General features: G+C 38.5%; 1 pseudogene; it reads right to left on the minus strand.

The window, feature by feature from the left end:
• Window positions 1-992: 992 nt before the first annotated feature.
• On the minus strand, window positions 993-1,957 carry LOC121150872 (annotated as a pseudogene).
• Window positions 1,958-19,584: the final 17,627 nt, after the last annotated feature.

Raw genomic sequence — 19,584 nt, forward strand, 5'->3', positions numbered from 1 at the left:
GAATTTACAAGATATTATTCATGAATGAGAAAGATTTCTCTGGCAGCAAGATTCATTTTTGCTTCCAGTTGTGGGGATTCACAGTGCAAGACTGGACAAACCAATAGGTTGATTTTGAATTAGCAAAAGAACAGCCGGGTCAAATTTGACTTAAGTAATCAACTCCCCTGTGAGAACTATCTACCAAGGACAAGCCCAGAGGGACTTAATCTCCCATTAGGTTCATCTCCTGGTTGCTATACTAGATGAAGTCTCCACCTTTAGTCTGTCAGGGATGAATAAGAAACCATTAACTAAGACTTTGGGGGTTAAAGCTCTGCATGAGTTTGGCAGCAAAATCCAGTTCAAACCTGAACGATTATAACTCCCAAAGTTATAAAGAATGAGACAAGCACAAGGAGTTAAATAATACACTATGCTGTATTCACAAATAATAACACAAATATCATTTTTAATGATTTTTATTTATTTTTATAAGAAAGATTTACAGAGAGAAGGAGATACAAAGAGAAAGATCTTGCATCTGCTGGTTTACTCTCCAAGTGGCCGCACCAGAGCTGAGCTGGTCTGAAGCCAGGAGCAAGGAGCTTCTTCCAGGTTTCTCCCACAGATCCACCAACACAAGTGTTTGCTCAGGCCACAAGCAGGGAGCTGGAGGGGATCTGAAGAGCCGGGACACGTACCAGCACCCAGATGGGATACTGGTGCTGATAAGTGGAGAATTAGCCAGTAGAACCACATTACCGGCCCTAGAATACTATACAATTCTATTTCAGAAGATCATTTGTTGATAGATGTTCTTTTTGGTGAGGGGTGCAGTGGACTTTTCTTACTGTTGGTAGCGTGACAAGGAAGGGATCCCAGGCCCCTCCACTTCTTCAGAGGTCTGGGATAGAGACAGTGAAAAGGACAGATTCTCAGTGTGGTGAGGCCTGAGTGAAGGCAGGGACTCCCCAGCAGCCTGGCTCTTGATGGGGTTGGTGGTTCCCTTCTTACTCCTTGGAAGCCATGTGTACCATGAGCTCCACCACCCTGATGCTGTAGTAAAATTCATTGTCATACCAGGACATGAGTTTGACAACGTAATCATTGAGGGCAATGCCAGCTCCAGCATCAATGGTGGAGGATAAGGTGTCACTGTTGAAGTCGCAGGAGGCAATCTGGTTCTGGGTGTATCCCAGGATGCCCTTCAGGGGGCTCTCGGATGCCTGCTTCACCACCTTCTTGATGTCATCATGCTTAGCAGCTTTCTCCAAACCGCAAGTCAGGTCTACCACGGGCGTGTTGCGGGTGGGCAGAAGGAGGCCATGCTCGTATGGTTTCTGTTCAGCTCAGGGATGACCTTTCCCACTATCTTGGTGGCACCAGTGGATGCTGGGATGACATTCTGGGCAGCCCCGTGGCCATTGTACCACAGCTTTCCGGAGGGGTTATCCATGGTCTTCTAGGTGGCAGCGATGGCATGCACTGTGGTCGTGAGTTCTTCACAATGGCGAAATTGTCATGGACGACCTTAGCTAGGGTGAATAAACAGTTAGTGGTGCAGGAGGCGTATCTGAAAATTGTGAGGGAGTTGCCATAATTCTCATGGTTCATGCCCATCATAAACATGGGGGACTCAACAGATGGGGCCGAGATAATGACATTCTTGGTCCCACTCTTCAAGTGAGCCCCAGCACTCTCCAGGGTGGTGAAGATGCCAGTGGACTCTACCACATACTGGGCACCAGCATTGCCCCATTTGATGTTGTCGGGGATCTCACTCCTGGAAGACGGTAATGACTTTCCCATCGATGACAAGCTTTCCGTTCTTGACCTTGACTGTACTATGAAACTTTCCGTGAGTGAAATCATACTGGAACATGCAGACCATGTAGTTGATGGCTATGAATGCCACAATGTGCACCTTGCCAGAGTTGAAAGCAGTCCCAGTAACCAGGCACCCCACTTGTCCAAAACCGTTTGCTGGACTTTCATCCTGGTTATCTCAGAGACGCACTGGCTCTGCAGGAGATGCGGTGGTTTCTGTAGCACGGAGAAGAGCAGAGAGCCTGATAGATCTTCTTAACAGATTCCCACCAGTGTGGGGTTCGGTGGTGATTGGAGCCAAATCCACTCCCATGGAAAGGACAGCTGTGGTTGTCTCATCTTATCTTTGCTTTCAAAGATTTTGTCTTGCTAACACGAAATTAATTCTCAGGATAGAGTATTTATACATAGAAACTACAAAATTTACACAACAGAGATCTATCTTATTTTTCTACAGAACAGGTTGTTAAGCATTTATCAGCACATCGGTGTATACTGATGTATGGATTTTTTAAAATCAGTTTAGCACTTCATTAAATATTTATTTTTTATTTCCCACAATATGGTTTTGTGTGTATTGGGATTCCCCTGTTCATCTCCCCTTCCTCTCTCCAAATTCTCCCCTCAAATTCTGCCCCCCCATTATTACAAATAGTATAGTCCTTCAGCAAGAGTCACAAGTTCAACACTCTGCTACTTGAGTGTATAATAGTATTGTAAGTATAGGCAATGGTATAAAATCTATTATATTGTCTACACACACACATAAATATATATATGAACAAAACTATATATACAAAATATATACACAAAAATATCTGAACAAAACTATCTATATATCATATGTATTAATGGTGGGAAGATTAGTAAAAACACAAGCAAATGGTAGTGAGATGAAGTTTTGTTCCGATGTTAATGGGAGCCAATTCTGGGGGTGGAGTTGATTACTTGACTCATTTTCTTTCAAGATAATTTCTTTTCTAGATTTTTTTCAACAGATGAGTGGTTTTGTGATTTCTTAAAATTAATGTAATCTTATTTAAATAAAAGTTTCTCTGTAACACAATCATCCAAAGACTACCTCTTTTTTTCTCAGTTTCATTCACTTCACTGAATATATCCTTGGAAATATCTAACAAGTATCTATGCATGAGAAATTAGAAATGAATGTACTTTCACCTGCAGCTGTTTAAATTTCAGCAATGCCCAAGTACAATCGACAGGTTAGCATGAGGAAGTGATCATGAAGGATAAGGAGGAAAGACCCTTTCAACAGTGCTCAGGGTTCTGAGAGAGTCTTGTTTTCAAGTCCAAAAGAGGATCATTTTAGATAACCTGGAAGTGCTAGCACTGATCTGGTTGAAAACTTTTGGTATGGAGGCACACCAACAACTCTGGCATTATCAGGTGAGAGAAGAGAGTCAAGAGGAAGCAGGCATGACCCTAATATAGGTCTGATTGGCTTTTAGTTTGACGACTAACTTCAGTAACAGAATTAGAGTCTAGTCATCCTGTTACTAGATGCGACTTCAGATGACTCAGCACAAACTAGACTTCTCCCAAGTACTCATACCTAAGTATACATTTGTTACAGTTTCCACGGTAGAACTCTTAAACATAAGTTTATTATATCAAGGAAAAGTGCTCATTGGTGCCCTGACAGTCTTTTATAAATTTCTGTAAAATAATGGATCTAGAAAACAATTTTTAAAAGTTTGGATGTCAAAGCGTGTGTGTGGTGTGTGTGTGTGTAACTGGTTATGACTAAAGGGAAGCTGACAGTTTAAACAAGAAGAAATAAGATTCTATTAGAAATTCTCATACTCTTGAGTCTTTATTTTTTGTTTATGTAAAAGCTTTACTTCTCTATTTTGGAGTTTTTATTGTCATGAATCTACATTCAGCTTTCCGAGAATTTGTCTTAAATTTGTATCCCTGACATGCTCTCTAGTGGCGGGCATGGGTGTTCACAGTCCTACGCTCCAGTGATCATTAAATAACCAAAGGTTTTGCTTGTGTGTGCATTTCTTACATTTTGGTGAAATTTCCCTTGGAAATTATTTTCTCTTTCTCCTACTTGGTTTTCATGGACTGTGTTGCTTTTTGCCTTTTCTCATAATTATCTCTAATGTTGAGTCAATTTTAAACGTAAGCTCAAATTTGCCCTAGAGGTGGCAGAATTTCTGTGGTGGGTAAGTGAAATGATTACTCCATATAACTTTATAAAGTGTAAAGACCTCAGAGATGAAAGGAGCTGTATAAATGTAAGGCTGTCATTTTAAATTGCCATTACCGATTGAAATTCTCAAGAGAAGCATTACTGAAATCTGGCGTATGCACCATATTAGATTGCTTAATATCATTAAAGCATGTGCAGCAAATGAAAATACCAATTTCCTTTTTACATGTAGCTCATGTTTAAGGCTGCGTATCCAAAGCTAGCATGTCTCACAGCGCCTTCTGGCATATTAATACTTACTGAAGGAAGGGAAGGCTATGAAGATGATGTTTCTTGAGCCTGCTGCTTGCTTGTTTGGGTATGTGTGCTTGTGAAGACAGAAATATTTTGAGAAATGCAAATGAAAGGAGACATAGCAGAGGAAGTTTGTTATGGTGAGCTGAGAATACTGGAAAGAAACATACATAACATATCACTATGTAATTCATGCTTAGATTTAGCAGTGAGGAAACCAAGAAATAACATGTATTTACAGTAGCAGAAAAGAATTGCCAGCACAGAAAAATTACCATAACAGTGAAAAAATGCCTTGCCCTCTAATGTGAGACCAGCTGTTCTTGTCGACTCCGTTTGCAAGTTTGTTTTAGGAAAGGAGCCTGCTGCATGTTACTGAAGCTACACAAATCCTAGCAAGACTTAAATGCCAAGAAATAAGCAAGTTAGAATGAGGCATCAGTGGCAAATTGGAATCTAAGGCCTTTTGTGCTTGTTAAATGGTGGAATGATTGTAATTGGAAAAAGTGATGTGCATTAGTTCTGAGTGAATGTACAAGAAATGACAAGCGTGTAACTTAATGATTCCTTCACAACACTCAGGCCTGCCTTCTAGTCTTGCAATGAAGAGTTCAGCTCTACAGCAGAGAAAGCCACATGCTTCCTTCTCCTGTTCATGGGGATTTCCACAGATCACATGGAAGTAACCTTGAGTTGATAAGTTTCATAAGTTTTAGTTTAGGAAGTCTGATATTGAAACTGGTTTAAGCCATTGTGACAAAGAATGGGTATATATATGTATATATTGTTTGTTTGTTTGTTTTCCTTTTCCTTACAAGCCAACTCATCAGCAAGTAAATGGAGAGGACTTTACATCAAAGGCAATAGCATATGTTTACTCTCTTGGGGAAAGGAGAATGTGAGAAGTTTCCTGAAAATCAAATTTAGTGTTCTGAAGAGTGAGTCAGTGTCCCCTCTCTTCTTCACTGCCTATGAAATATACATTACTATGTAAATATAGTATGTTGATTTTATCAAGACACCAAAATAAATCCTTAGTGTATCCAAATAAGAAAATCTGGAACGACTGCAAATATACACTTTATGAAATGACTCATCAAATGTTGAACTTCTGTTCTATTTTTTTTAATAATACATCTATTTTATTTTTGATGATGTTTACATAGTTAAGAAGGATGCGTGCTTATGAAAACCATCAGTTAGGGTGAGGAGGGTCGAAGAATGGGGGAATGTGGATGAGACAACTGTTTTCAATTTTCTTTTGTCTTTCTGTACCTGGGGTAAGTGGGAACAGAAGGGGTGAGGGCCACTCCCAGCGGCCTAATCGCGTCAGTGCCTGGGGATGGGGGACGGCAACCTGAGGTTATCCCAGGGGTCTCAATGTGGAGCATTCTCTGAGGGTCCTGCAATGCTGTTGTTTTGGTTGCTCAAAGTTGGAGAAAATCCTTCCAAGGTCCATTGACTGATACAGTCAACCTTAGAGTCTCCAATCAACCAGATACTCGCTGTCAATGCTTGGTTAGGAGAGCAGTCCAATTCGTTCTGCTCTTATATTTTAATCTTTTTTCAAAGTGATTTTGAAGAGGATGTGGATGAGAAAATGGTTTGATTTAAAAGAAGCAGCAAATATAATTTCGAAAATTTAGGGGATGGTTTTTATGGTGGATACACAGCTCTTGACCATGCATTTGTCAAAAACATAAAGCCAGACACCACAAAGTGAATCCTACACTGTGCATGTTAAAAAACAAAAAGTATAAACAAGTAAGAGTAATTTTCAAAATGTTTACAAATTGAGAGGAAAGTTTTCTTGAAATTTTTATAAGCCACACTACAAGTAATCGCAGCAATAGCTTTAACAATGGTGATAGTCAACTGAATTATTAACTATTTACCAAATACACGTGCAAGTGTCAAGATGCAGTTCCTATTTCATTTTATGCTAAAGATTGGTTCTGAAATTGCTCTGTAACACAAGTTAAAATCTTCATTTTCCTAAACGTGCCTGCATGACATTTTCCTAAAACTCAGCCAATATCTCCTGTGTTACAAACACAGCTAGAAGATTGTGCTGAACGTGAGGGAAACATGACGAAAACAGGAAAACATACGTAACTAGAGAGATTTGCATAAAATTCTTTCACACACATAATGCAAACCTTGATGTTAAGCAAGTGTTGATTTATGCATTTGCCTTTTTTATTGGAAAGCAGATTAAACTGAAGGAATGAGAAGGAGGGAAGGCATGAATGAGAGAGAGAGAGTGAGAGGGAGATCTTTAATCTGCTAGTTCAATCTCCAAATGACTGCAACAGCAAAAGCTGGGATGCGCTGAAGCTAGGAGCTTCACCAGGGTTTCCCACATGAGTGCAGGTGTCCAAGCACTTGAGCCAGGTACTACTGATTTCCCAGGTGTATTAATATGGAACTGGATCATAAGTGGAGCAGCTTAGGACTTGAACTGACATGGAACTATACCTCCCTCCTCCAATTTCCTTCCCCCAGAAAATTCATCATGTTTCTATTATTATTAGTATCTTTTGTTAATATGGTACTTTTTATAATTGATGAGTTATATTGAGGGCAAGATATTAACTAGAATCCACAAATTACGTTAGTATGTACTTTTCAAATATTTTTTATTCACTTGTGAATCAGAGAGAGTTCTCAACTGTTCTCGCGCCACGTGCCAGCAATAGCTGAAGCTGGGCCAGAAAAAAGTTGGGACATGAGATCTCAACCTAGTGGCCCCTATTGGTACTACACTTAAGTACTTGCACAAATTATTCCTGCTGTGGGTGCACATGACCAGGAAGCTGGAATTGGGTGTGTACCTGGGTTTTGATCCCAGGCATTGCCATATGGAGTGGGTATATCTCAAGCATCACCTTAACCACTATGCCAAATGGCCACACACAATTCATGATTTATGTTGTTCTACAGGTTTTGCCAACTGTGTATTGTCAGGTAGCCACCAGAAAAACATTATATATGATTGCTTCACAGTCCCAAGAATCCCTGGAGTTCTACCTTTTTGCCCTCTGTTCCACTCCTAACCCCTAGTAGCCACCAATCTTTTACCACCTCTGTAGTTTGTCCTTTCAAGGAAGTCACACAGTAGCATCATATAATATGCAGCCCCTTCAGACTGACTCCTTGAATGAGCAGCATGAATTTAAGCTTTGTATATGTTTTTTTCATGAATTCCTTTTCTCTCATCACTATGATATTACATTGTATGAATGTATTGCAGTTTATCCATTCACCTAATGAGGGACATTTTGATGGCTCCCAATTTTGGGAAATCATGAATAAAACCTCTATAAACGTTGATGTGAAGGATTTTGTATGCATGTGCTTTCAGCTCATTTGTGCATCTAAGAGTACGATTACTTGGTTGTATGGAAAGATTGTGTTTAGCCTGTGAAAAACCGCCAAACTGTCTTGCAGAGCAGCTGTTACAGTTTGCATTCTCATCAGCAATGCGTAAGAGTTTCTGTTCCAAATTCACAGGAGCATTTGGCATTGTTAATGCTTTGCATTTTATCCATTGTTATAGGTGAGTAGCAGTATGAAATTGACTTTTTGGTATACAGTACAGAATTTTGACACATATTTCTATAGCAGCAACAATCTGAACAACCTGTCAGTCAAAAAAACTCTGCTAAATATTCCTCTTCAATCATACTTCTCCTCCTCACCTTTGACAACCTCCTATCCACATCCCATCACTATTCTCTTATGTATTTCAAAATGTCAAGAGATAAAATAAAACAGGATATGATATATGTAAGATTGGCTAATTTCTTAAAAATTATGCTTCTGAAAATAATCCAAGTTGAAAGTGTAAATATTCTATTTCTTTTTATTTGCAGCTAGTACCCCATTGTATACAGCACTGCAGCTTGTTTGCTCATTCATCAACTGAAGAGCATTCACACTGTTTCCAGTTTGGGGTGGCACACTGACGCTGATGAAAACATCTATAAATAATTTGTGTGTGTGTGTATGGATATGTTTTCAAGTTTTCTAGGTTAAATAAATGAGAGTGGGATTACTGAGTCCTATGTTTAATTAAAATTAAAATAAAGTGCCAAAATTTCCTCCAAAGTGTTTTTATATTAAGCAGTGAAAAGTAGTTCTCATTCACCTACACTCTCTCTGACACTTGGTATTATCATCATTTTCAAATTTTTTTTCATTTTTTATTTTATGATATAATTCCATAGCCTTAGAGATTTCCTTACACACTTCCCAAATTCCCTTCCCCCCACTGACTTCCCCTACATTATTGCAATAGCATAGTCCTTCCTCAGCAGCCTTAAGTCCATCATTTTGCTATCTTAGTGTATCCTGACATAGCGGGTATGGACAATGGCAGACAGTCCAGCAATCTATTGTCAATTTGTATTTAATAGTTTCATTGGAAGCCCATCTTTTCTTCGGAAGCAGAGATGCATACTGCATTGTATCCTCACATCTGGATATGTTAGTCTCCATTTCACAGTTACTGTTCATCCCCTTAAATGAAAAGCCATAAAATAAGTCAACAACAGGAATAAAGTTTAAAAGGAAAATTACAATACCATGGAATTAAATAAAATGCTGAATGACCAATGTGTCGATGAAGAAATGAAAAAGCAAGCAAACATACAAACAAAAAATCTTCTTGGAGAAAATGATGCTACTGTATGATCTATGAGTATGTGAAGAATTTAATAAAAGAAATGATTTTGAGTGAATGGAAATAAAAACAAAAATATCAAAACCCATGTGTTGCAGCAAAAAAAATGCATTGAAAGGGGCTATTGATTTTATATTTTGCATGAAAGCTGCCTTATATCAGAGAGAAAATGTAATATTTGCCCTTTGGGGATTGACTTATTTTACTGAGCATAACAGTCTTTAATTGGGACCATTTTGTTGCAAATGCTATAATTTCAGTCTTTTATAATGGCTGAGTAGTATTCCATGGAGTAGACGCACTGCAGTTCCTTCATTCACTCCTCTTTTGAAGGGACTTGGGCTGTTTCCATGTCTTTGCTATTGTAGATTGTGCTCCAGTATATATAGGATTACACACCCCTTTCTCACATGCAGTTCTCTTTTCCTTGAATATATTCCCAGAAGTGGTACAGCTGGGTCATACGGGCAGGTTTATTTTCAGTTCTTTAACACTCTCCATACTGACTTCCATAGTAGTTTGTACTAGCCTACACTCACGCCAAAAGTGAAGGAGGGTATGTTTCTCTCCACATCCATGCCAGTGGGTGCTATCAGTAGAATTCTGAATGTAGGACAAGTCTCACTGGAGTTAGGTAGAACCTCAATGTGGTTTTCATTTGTACTTCCCTGATGAATAGAAAAGCTGAGCATTTTTTTCATATGTCTGTTAGCAGTTTGAATTTGTTCTTCTGAAAATGTCTGTTCTCTCTCTCTCTGTTTTTGTACATTTCTCCACAGCGTTGTTTGTTTTGCTCTTGTTGAGTTTCTGAAGCTCTTTGTAAATCCTGGATATTAACCTCTTATTGGTTGTGTAGTGTGTAAAGATTTTCTCCCATTCTGTTGGCTGCTTATTCACTTGTTGATCATAACCTTTGCTCTACAGAAACTTTTTAGCTTAATGTAATCCCATTTGTTTATTTTTGACTCAGACAAGGACTTTGGTATTTATTATTATTATTATTTTGCCTTTTTGCCTGCGCTGAGTTTTCTAATATAATTGTTGATAAAGATGGTAAGTTTTAGGTGTAAAGTGTTAAATGTTCCACTATTAAGTATGCTGCTAGTCTTATTTTAGCAGATTGGTTTTGTCCTGTGTAATATTTTCCTGTTCTATTCATAGTTTACTGAGAATTTTTATCTTTTTGCATTTACTTCGGCTGCAGATTTTCTCTATATTAAATTATTTGCTCACATGAGTTTTCCTTTGTACTATTACTTAACAACATTGGTTGAGTTTTCAATACCAAATTCTCTCATAGTTCTGAACTTCACACACTAACAGTATGCTGTGTCCTTTGTCCATTGCTTGATTTAATTTGCTAGTATAACACTATCTAGGAAAAATAAAAGTTTTGGTGTTTGAGGTGTGTGAGAGATTTCTTATGCATAATACCAAATGCGTAATCCATAAAAAAGAAAAAAATATTAATTATTCTTTTTCAAAATGTACCATTTTTGGCTACCTTTCAGAATCGTAAATTTCTTTTCACATATCGTTCATGTGTAAAACAATAGTTTGCTGTTTTGTGTATGTGAATTTTGCTTGATTTTCAGGCACTTTCACCTGGAAGAATTACAAATGATACTTAAGATCTATTTTTATGCTGTTTCTGAGAGAGCAGCAAAATCTATAGAATGATTCAGTGACCGAGTGATAAACTACGAATAGTACAACTACAGACATTGTAAATATTTTTAGGCTTTAATTTTATTGTGTTGTGGTATAAGCAGTATCACTGTATTCCATCATAGCTCTTATGTTGTATCTATGATACATTTGACGTTTACATTTTCAATAATGTTTATCAACTAAATAAGGTAAAACAAGACAATATTAAAATTACTCTGTATGGCGAATCATTAATATCTTTGAGGACGTTGAAGAGTTGTCAGTCAGGTTCAAATATCAGCAAATATTTATTTTTCAGTTACTCTGGGTCAGTCAGATGCTAAGAAATCCAGAGAAGGCCATCAGGTTAAGGAAACTGAAAACCAAGTCTACGAGATAAAAACAAATACATAATAAGTAGTTATTTAACATAATAGTAACTGTTATGCTGTATTAGGTAATATGACAAAGAGTTAAAGTGACGGAAAGTTAGTAGTATTCAAGAGTTACTTTTATTGTGGTTTTAGGAAAGATGTCTCTGATGAGGAGAAAGCCAGCTGGATGTCAGAATGTTGAGAAGGAGCTAAACTTTGGGGGCATAGTCTTGATTCCTTAAGCCGAAAGGAACTTTATTTTGGAGAAAATGGAAAGCTGAGCAGCTGACTTAAAGATATGGCATAGTGATAACACTCAGCATTACTAGAACTTTTTTTGAATTCACAGGAGAACTAAGAAGCAACTTTAGAAACAAGAGGTCCCCCCTAAGCAATCAAAAAGATTTTGTGATCCTTAGAAACACTAGAAAAAAGGTGAGAGAAAGGGGGATATTTTTTGGCAGTATTATCATTATCCTTGGGTTGAGTTTCAATTTTAAAAAAGCCAGCTGATCCTTGCAGAAGCTGTTATGTGCTTTAAAACATTTTCTCAGGCCCTCTCAGCGTACATTGCATCAGATGTATTACCTCTGAATGTCTTCCATACTTAACATTCATATTGTTCTTCACTCCTTTTCCACACTTGCCATAGTCTCCACAGGACAACAGAACCACAGATTAAAAATGTCAACATTGAAAAGAAACTTGATTAGGTAGTTTCATATTTATCAGAAACATGCACATACCAGAACACTTAGTGGGATCTTCCGGAAAAAAAGAAAAACTGACTTACTCACTTATTTCATTAAAAATTAAATAAATGAATTGCAGAGATAGACAGAGACAGAAAACTTACATATACATGCTCATTCACTGAAGAGCTGCAGCAGCCAGAATCAGCCGGGATGAAACCAGGATTCAGAAACTCCATCCAGATCTCCTACACGGGTGGTAGGGACTCACACACTTGAGCTGCCATCCGCTTCCTTCTTAAATGCATTTTTATGAAGGTTCGGAAGAGGATTAGCAGAGACTTAAGCCCACGCTCGTGTATTGAATACTGGTGCTACAAGAAGTATCTTGCTTAATTTCATGCCAGCCTTTAAAATGATTTGATTTAATGATTTCCATTCATTGGTTTCCTTCTTAAATTTCCACAACAGCCAGGTCTGGCAAAGCTGAAGCTAGGAGCCAGGCTGGCTTCTATGAAGGCAGCAGGGATTCAACTACTTCACAGCTACCATCGGATGCCTCCCAGCTAGCTCAGAATGGAAGTATCAAGGCACAAATCAGACATTTCTATGTTAATTCAAAGTAGCAACTAATCCATTGCACAAAATGCTCACTTGGTGTTATTTAAGAATGTGCAACTGGGGCCCGGCACAGTAGCCTAGCTGATAAAGTCCTTGCCTTGCACACACTGGGATCCCATATGGGTGTCAGCTCTAATCCCAGCTGCTCCACTTCTCATCCAGCTCCCTCTCTGTGGCCTGGAAAAGCAAGAGGATGGTCTCAAGCCTTGGGATCCTTCACCCACATGCGAGACCCAAAAGAAGCTCCTGGCTTCTGGCTTCAGATCAGCTCAGCTGTGCCTGCTTGGAGAATGAACCAGCAGACAGAAGATCTTTCTGTATCTCCTTCTCTCTGTATATCCGCATTTCCAATAAAAAATAAACAAATCTTAAAAAGGAAAAGAATGCAGAACTGATCTCCCCTCTCCAGGACTCCGACTCAGACAGTCTAAGGTTGGACCAGGAATGAAGTATGGCTATTGAGAGTAGGAAGACTAGTGTATTTTGACAAGCATTTGTACATGACTCAGCTGTCTTTAGTAGAGAGAACAACCAGTTGAGACCTGAAATGTAAACATATGCCCGTGTATTTTGTCTCCTTTCAGCCAATTACTCACTGATACTCACTATGCTGGCCTGCGTTAAAATACTCAAAATCTCACTTTATGACCCAGAAATGCTTTCTAAAAAAATTATTAATATCTGTGGAGCACAAGATTAAAGAGTTAAGAAACCTTGCTATTTTAAAGTAAGAAGGCAAAGAAAAGAGAGAAAATGAGCATCTGCCATTCAAAAACATGACATTTAACTTCTCACGTTGGCAGATTTCTTTCCTTAAACCTCCTTTGCCTTTATTTCGTAATGATGTCTTTATTTTTGAAAGTCGATGTTACAGGGGCACACACAGACACACACACAGACACACACACACACACACACACACACACACACACACACACACACACACAATGGCTCAATGACCAGAGCTCAGTTGTTCTGAAGCCAGGATCCAGTAGCTTCTTCTAGATCTCCAGTGGGGGTGTAGATGTCCAAGAACTTGGGCTGTCATCTGTGCAATTCTTTCCCAGTTATGCTCTCGGGAAGCTGGATTGGAAGTGGAACAGACAGCATTCAATCTGGGAATCCTGAGGCATGCCACAGCCACAGGAGGTGGCTTCACACACTTTGCCCCACGGTCACTTCCTCCTATTGGCTTTTGGTCTCTTATGACACAACTTGTAAAGGTATGGCCCCTGATGATTTGGGCCATATTTCTGGACTAAGAAACTTTAATGTTTAGTTTAATGCTCCCAGTACTATTTTTACTTTTAGTAGAGATTGGCTAGACTTTACTTCTTTCTGAATGAATAATTGTCACCTATGCCTGCGTATGCAAAGTGATTTAAAATATAGAGGACTGTCCACACTGAGCCACATTTCCCAGTCTCTTTTTAACTTTCGGCATTTCTAACTGTGAGAAGTAGAGTACAAAAGCTGCTAAAAGTCTGCTCATTTCTCTGAAGCCAGAGGTAGAAGGAGTTTGGAAGACATTTTGTTTCATCTCTTTTTTAACTTTTTTAAAAATAATTCTGGAGATGGTAGCTAATAATAAGATAGGTAGGTGGATGGCAGGGAGTTAACTAAAATGTTCAGAATAGCTCTGAGTACAATCACATTTAAAAATAGAGAGCACAGGCCAGGAACAAAACTCCACTAACTGGTTCAGATGTAGCTAATGTCCCTATTTAGCATCTTCAAGTTGCTCACACTTCCCTCACCAACCTAAGAACATGTCTCTAGCACTCCAAGGCTTGTCAAGTCCAAGGACATGGGAATGTGAATTATCAAACAAGCTGGGGCTGAAAGGTGCTGAAATCGTCTTTTTAGAACAGTGCCAAAAAGCAGTTTGAGTTTCTAAGGTGCTAATTGATGAAATATGTTTTAGCTTCTGAATTGATTCTGAGCTTCCGACCCACTAACCAAAAAGTAAGGAAGATGTGAAAATACTCATAATTAGTAAAAGAATGGTAGTAAGATGGAGCAGGGTTTAAAAAAAAAGCTCCTCCAAAAAAGATATTTCATTTTAAAAAGTAGATTTTGTATATGCCAGATGGCTATACAATTAGATTTGGCCACAAAATACTTCAGAGTATTATTGATTTTTGTACACTATGTATTTTCTGAGCAGGGATACATTAGCTATGATCTCACAAGTCAGACTATGTAGACTGTGAACCTGAATTCTCCACCCCTCTTCTTGCCACTGTATTTTTCTTACTTAACTTTTCTAAAAACTTATTTATGCCTATAAATAATTCCACTGTCATAATAATTTTTCAGAATAAAATGTGTGTTTTCCAGAGAGAAAACTAAGGCAAACAGAATGAGAGTAAGTTGCCTGAAAATCATCTCTTCCTAGGGGCAGAAGTAGTTCCAGGCTGCAATCTCTCTCGCTGTGAGATTACTCTGCTCCACACTATTGTTACCAGCCTTAAAAGTCTCCAGAATACCTTACAAAAAGAAGTTGCAAAGCCTAGTTTGATACTTCCAGAAGAAGCTATAACTAAATGATTTTTAAGTACTTTGCTAATGCTTTCAACATCATGAGTTTCATAACAAGGAGGAACTTGCAAGTTGGAACTATCCAGACTCATTGTAAACATATCCAGGATATCACTAAATACAAGGCTTAATCTGTAGTTGTGGGTTCAACAGATGCAAATCAGAGGTAATGAATCAAGTATTCCTTACTTCCTTTTGTTATTAGGAAGTTAGATCCTATATGTGATCCTGCCTTATAATCAGTTTTTAAAACTTTTTTAAAAGATTTTTTAAATTTTTAGCAGAAAGGCACATTTCACAAAAAGAAAGAGAGACAGAGAGAAAGATCTTCCAACTGCTGCTTAACTTCCCAAATGGCTAAAACAGCCAGAAAGGAGCCAATCTGAAGCCAGGAGCCAAGAGCTTCTCCCAGGTATCCCACACGGGTGCTGGGTCCCAAGAACCTCCTATCCCTTCCTAGGCCACAAGCTGAATTTGAGGTGGAGCAGCAAGAACAATTACTGGCCCCAATATGGGATGCTAGAACTTGAAGGTGGAGGATTTGCCTGTTGAGCCATAGCATTGTTCCCTCACAATCATGTTTCTGTTTTTTAGTTTATTTATTTTCATCTGCAAGAATGAGAGGAGAGAGATATCTCACATCTGATAATTCATTCTCCTTACCCCTAAACATCCAGGGCCAGGGTAGGCAGGAGCCAAAAGTCAGGAATTACATCTGGGTGAGCCACCATACACTGCCTCCCATGTATATTAACAGGTAGCTTAATCAGAAATAGCAACTAGCAGGGACCTGAACCAGTTGGGGACTTGTGTATTCAAAAGGCAGCATAACTGGTTGGACCTCAGTCCATGCCTGTCATAATACTTTCTAATTGTTTTTGGTCCATTCCTATGCAAAATATATAATAGAACTTTGTTTTGAAAAACTGTGTTTTAGAAGTTTTTAAAAATTATTTTACTAACACATACGAACTGACCTGATGCCAAGCGATGTTTCGCTACATTGTATGCTGTCCAATCAGGAAAATCATAGCTGTCATCTTCAATATTTAGCATTTTCCTATGGTGAAAATATTCAAATTGAAATCTAGCTTGAAGAACTCTTTTGCTTTTTTTTTTTTTGCTTTTAATATTCTTTCCTTCTTTTACTTATTTTAAAAGCAGAGTTACAGAGAAAGAAGGAGACATCATCCATCCCACAAGTTCATTCACCAAATGTCTACAAAAATTCTTGCTGTGCCAGGCTATAGTCATAATCCAGGAGCTTGTTCTGAGTCTCCCACTGAGTACAGGGACACAAAATTTGGATATCCAGGGGTGGTTCATGGTGTGCAACACCGTGCTTAGGGGACAATATGGAGAAAGCTTTCTTGTTCAACATGTTATTATAGAGCTTTTCAGAAAAATTACTAGGTCTTAAAATGGCATAGATGTTTAAGCCTCCATCCACCTGGCCATGCCTACCTTTGATATGGGTGCTGGTTCAAGTTCTGGATGTCCCACTTTCAAACCAACTCCCTGCTAGTGTGCCTGAAAAAGCAAGAGAGGATGGCCCAAGTCTTTGGGTCCTTGCATGCATGGAAAGACCCAGAAGCTCTAGGCTTCTTTCTTTGGATTGGCCCATGTCTGCTGTTGCGGTGATCTGGGAACTAAACCAGCAGATTAATGATCTCTCTCCTTTTCTGTTTCTGCTTCCCTCTCTGTAAAATGATTTTTTTCAAACAAAAATAAATATACCTTTTTAAAAATTAAAACAAAAGATAACTAGATCTTTTCTAATTAAACAAGATGAAAATGGGGGATATTTGATTTTGGCTGAGGCCCAGAAACAGGTAATATTGTTTCCCATGTTACAAAATAAAATTCTCTTTTACTAAGGAGGCTTCTGAAGGATGTGAATTTGAACAAATGTTTCCACTGTGAACAGAACTCCCACTTTAGAATTTAGTGTTTGGCAAAATGGAAGAATGAGGTTGTGGTTTTGAGGGAGCTTTTGTGAAGGAAATTGCTTTTCATTCCTTTCAGTTTTCCACCATGGTTAAGAGGGTATCTCTTTTATATTAAACTAATCAATAGGCGTTTCAAGATAATGCAATTAGGATTTGCCTACGAAAAAATTTCCTAACAATAAAATAGATGCTGACTGGCTGGTATCTCTCATGGTAAATTTTGGAATAATAGTTCTCTTCAGAATCACGGAAACACATGATTGTATTAGTGTTTCTTATGGATGTATCAGAGTATCAAAAGACAAAGAGACTTTCTTTTTGTATTCTAAAGGCAGAATTACACACAGAAAGAAACTTAAGAGAGATCCTCTATGCATTGGTTTACCCCCAACATGGCTGTAATGGCCACAGTTGGCCAGTCCAAAGCCAGGAGCCAGGAGCTTCTGCCAAGTCTCCCACATGGATGTAGAGGACAGACTTGGGCTATCCTCCTCTTCCTTACCACTTCATGAGCAGGGAGCTGGATCCTAAGTGGAGTTGTTGGAATTAGAACCTGTACCCACATGGGATACTTGCACTGTAGGTGGAGGCTTAGCTTACTATTTCACAATGCTGGCCCTGACAGAGAAAATTTAGAAGCACTAGACTCATCCTAGGTGTAGCCATAAGCAAAAGCCCTTCAAGAACATGCTTTCCCAAGGGATGGGTCACAGGAAACAGCATCGGTAGGGGACTAATCCGTAGGACACTTGAATAAATGAAATAACGTAGAAGCCTTCAGAACTGAAGGAGCTTCCAAAGATCTTATGAATACAACAAAAAACACATGACTCAAACTGAAAAAAAAATCCAGATAAAACTAATATCATATTACGTGGGTTTCAATTCTCACTGATCTTTGGTGTCCTTTTCCTCTTAGCTTTCCCTCTTTCAGTGCTGAACAGGACATGGGTGTTCACTATGGGATGGGATAGAAGTTTGGGACCCAATAGAGGTGCTGTCCTTGACTAGATCCTCAACTGGACATGAAAGATTTTAATTTAAAATGAGCATCAAAATAAAAAGAAAAGAGGATTCAAATTCCTGAACTGTGTCTAGTTGGGGGTTTTAAAATATTCATCATACAAAGAAGTTATGAGACCTCAGCCTGATTCAATCTAAGAAGACGGAGGAACAACGCTATTGAGAGGATAAGAGTAAGCAGCCAAGGGGACAGATGACAATCAGGAGAGAGAAAAAAAACAATGTTGTCTTGTCTAGAGTCCTGCTTGTTCAGTCAACTGGTGGCTAAATATATCTGACAGGATAGTGTACAAGGAAAAACCAGCATTGTTTCAGGATAGCACTGGCATACGAAGCTTTCCTTAGAGCAGATGCAGCTTACAGCGAATAAAAGCAAACTTTTCCAACTTCAGTTTCCAGTCATTTCTGGCCATATAGAATTGCATGGGCCATATAGAATTGCATGGCCATATAGAATTGCACCCCCTCTAACATGCCCAGAGATTTACTTACAATTTATTCCACAGTCTTAATTTTCCAATGAATTGGAGAACTAGAGTCTATGGTATGTAATCATTTGATCATCAAGTGGGGAGAAGAAATCAACTACATACAGATAATAAAGTATAAGCAGTATGTAACATACAACAAGAAACTCAGTGACCTGGAATGTACATTATGAGAAAATCATTTTGGATTTTAAACATTTCACACAAAATGAAATGATAATCACATTTCATCTTCCATGAATTTTTTGAAGTACCTTTTAATTCTATCAGATGAAAATACAGATGAAATCAGTGGTGCTAATACACTTATTTATTTTGCCTTAGGTCTTTAGTAGCATTTTGGCTGCTGTGTAACTTCCATGAGACTCATAGATGCTAAGTAAAGCTAGTTTTTTTCAAGTGTCACACTTGGCAAGTGAGATGTTCCTTTTATAAAAATATCTACTGAGCTGTGACACTTAGACTGAAGTGTGTGTCCACATATCTGCCATAATGCGAACATGTCTTTGTTCATTCTGACTCATAGATCCTTCAGTCAATAAGAGTGCTTTACAGATGAGCAGTTCAGGACTGCAAAATCAAAGATGATATGTAAAACTGTCTTTCACCAAGGGCCACTGATCATCTTCCCTTGAAAAACTAGTAAGCAAGATGTGGTTATTTAGTTTTCAGATCTTCGGAGAATATTTCTGCATTGTCATTGTAGTTCTCTGAGAAAAGTGTCTGTTTAACTGATAACAGATTGAGATGGCATTAAATTAGGCAAGCATTTGTTCCTCGCTTGCTGGTGCCTATGAAAGCCGTGTCTTTTCACCATCTGTGTCACTATGCATAAAACAGAACAAAGTGCAATTTCTTTTTGATAATTAATGAAATTGTACTATGTGCTGTCATTGGCCACTGTTATCGATGATGGTTTTGTTAGCACACTTTATGAAAGATTCATTTATTTATGTGAGTGGCAAAGTAACGGGGAGAGGAGAAGAGCATTATACAAAAAGAGAGACGGAGAAAGAGAGAGAGCTTCCTTCTGTTGGTTCACTTTCTGAATGGCCTCTTGAACTGGGGCTGGGCAAGGTGAAGCTAGGAATCCAGAACTCCATAGAGGCCTGACATCAGAATCGCAGGGGCCTGAGCACTTTGAACATTTTCCTCTGCTTTCCCAGGCGCATTAGTTGGGAGCTAGATTGGTTGAATTTGAAGTGGAGCAGCTAGGACACAAATTGGTGTTTGATGCATTATATAATGTACCACAATGTCAGCTCGGTTATATTTTAAAA

The sequence above is a fragment of the Ochotona curzoniae genome, unplaced genomic scaffold, assembly GCF_017591425.1.
Source record: "Ochotona curzoniae isolate NIBS_2020 unplaced genomic scaffold, NIBS_Ocur_1.0 contig_2210, whole genome shotgun sequence".
NCBI classification, from domain to species: Eukaryota; Metazoa; Chordata; class Mammalia; order Lagomorpha; family Ochotonidae; genus Ochotona; species Ochotona curzoniae.